The sequence below is a fragment of the Arachis hypogaea genome, chromosome 11, assembly GCF_003086295.3.
Source record: "Arachis hypogaea cultivar Tifrunner chromosome 11, arahy.Tifrunner.gnm2.J5K5, whole genome shotgun sequence".
NCBI classification, from domain to species: domain Eukaryota; kingdom Viridiplantae; phylum Streptophyta; class Magnoliopsida; order Fabales; family Fabaceae; genus Arachis; species Arachis hypogaea.
The window spans coordinates 24,019,643-24,021,672 of NC_092046.1; the positions used below are offsets into that span (position 1 = coordinate 24,019,643).

General features: G+C 35.7%; 1 non-coding gene across 1 annotated transcript; it reads left to right on the plus strand.

Annotated features, from left to right (window-relative positions):
- Positions 1–724: 724 nt before the first annotated feature.
- On the plus strand, positions 725–832 carry LOC112725701 (small nucleolar RNA R71). Its single transcript, XR_003164791.1, has one exon. It is a non-coding gene; the product is annotated as a small nucleolar RNA R71 (small nucleolar RNA).
- The last annotated feature ends 1,198 nt before the right edge of the window (positions 833–2,030 follow it).

A 2,030-nucleotide genomic window follows, 5' to 3' on the forward strand; every position in this document is an offset into this window, starting at 1 on the left:
GATTCTCTTCTATATTGCTTGGGAGAGTACTAGGAGGGATTTCAGTGATCCTTTTACTCAGCTGGCCCACTTGTGCTTCCAAATTTCTAATGGAAGACCTTGTTTCATTCATGAAACTTACAGTGGCCTTGGATAGATTAGAGATTAAGTTTGCTAAATTAGAGGTATTTTGTTCAGAGTTCTCTGTCTGTTGCTGAGTGGATGATGGAAAAGGTTTATTATTGTTAAACCTGTTTCTTCCACCATTATTAAAGCCTTGTTGAGGCCTTTGATCCTTCCATGAGAGATTTGGATGATTTCTCCATGATGGATTATAGGTGTTTCCATATGGTTCACCCATGTAATTTACCTCTGCTATTGCAGGGTTCTCAGGATCATAAGCTTCTTCCTCAGAAGATGCCTCTTGAGTACTGTTGGATGCAGCTTGTATTCCATTCAGACTCTGAGAAATCATATTGACTTGCTGAGTCAATATTTTGTTCTGAGCCAATATGGCATTCAAAGTATCAACTTCAAGAACTCCCTTCTTCTGAGGCGTCTCATTACTCAAAGGATTCCTCTCAGAAGTGTACATGAACTGGTTATTAGCAACCATGTCAATGAGTTCTTGAGCTTCTACAGGCATTTTCTTTAGGTGAATGGATCCACCTGCAGAAGTATCCAATGACATCTTTGATAGCTCAGATAAACCATCATAGAATATATCCAGGATGGTTCATTCTAAAAGCATGTCAGAAGGACACTTTTTGGTCAGCTGCTTGTATCTTTCCCAAGCTTCATAGAGGGATTCACCTTCTTTCTGTCTGAAGGTTTGAACATTCACTCTAAGCTTGCTCAGCTTTTGAGGAGGAAAGAACTTGGCTAAGAAAGCCGTGACCAGCTTATCCCAAGAGTTCAGGCTATCTCTGGGTTGAGAGTCCAACCACACTCTAGCTCTGTCTCTTACAGCAAAAGGGAAAAGTATGAGCCTGTAGACTTCAAGATCTAGTCTATTAGTCTTAACAGTATCACAGATCTGCAAGAATTCAGTTAAGAACTGAAAAGGATCTTCAGATGGAAGTCCATGAAACTTGCAGTTCTGCTGCATCAGAGAAACTAGCTAAGGTTTCAGCTCAAAGTTGTTTGCTCCAATGGTAGGGATGGAGATGCTTCTTCCATGTAAATTGGAATTAGGTGCAGTAAAGTCACCAAGCATCCTCCTTGCATTATTATTATTTTCAGCTGCCATCTCCTCTTCTTGTTCGAAAATTTCTGAAAGGTTCTCTCTGGATTGTTGTAATTTAGCTTCTCTTAGTTTCCTCCTCAGAGTCCTTTCAGGTTCTGGATCTGCTTCAACAAGAATATTCTTGTCCTTGCTCCTGCTCATATGACAAAGAAGAGGGCACAGAAAATAATAATAATAATAATAATAACAGGGATCCTTTATACCACAGTATAGAGGTCCTTATGTAAGTGGAAGAAGGGATGGGGAAAAGAATGTAATGTAAAGAAAGAAATACAAGGGTGAGGAGAGCAGAGATGTGAGGTGAGGAGATGTTAGTAGATGAATAAATAAATAGAAGGAGATGAGAGAGAAGGAGAATTTTCGAAAATAATTTTTGAAAAAGAGTTAGTGATTTTCGAAAAAAGTTTTTGAAAAAGGTTAGAAATTTTCGAAAATAAAAAAATTAAAATAATTAGTTAATTAAAAAGAAATTTTGAAAAAGAGGGAAGATATTTTCGAAAATTAGAGAGAGAGAGTTTGTTAGGTGGTTTTGAAAAAGGTAAGAAACAAACAAAAAGTTAGTTAGTTAGTTGAAACAAATTTTGAAAAGATAAGAAGTTAAGAAGTTAGAGAAGATATTTTAAAAATCAAATTTTGAAAAAGATAAGATAAGAAGATATTTTTGAAAAGATATGATTGAAATTAGTTTTGAAAAAGATTTGATTTTTTTAAAATCTCAATTAATGACTTGATTCACAAGAAATCACAAGATATGATTCTAGAACTTAAAGTTTGAATCTTTCTTAACAAGTAAGTAACAAACTTG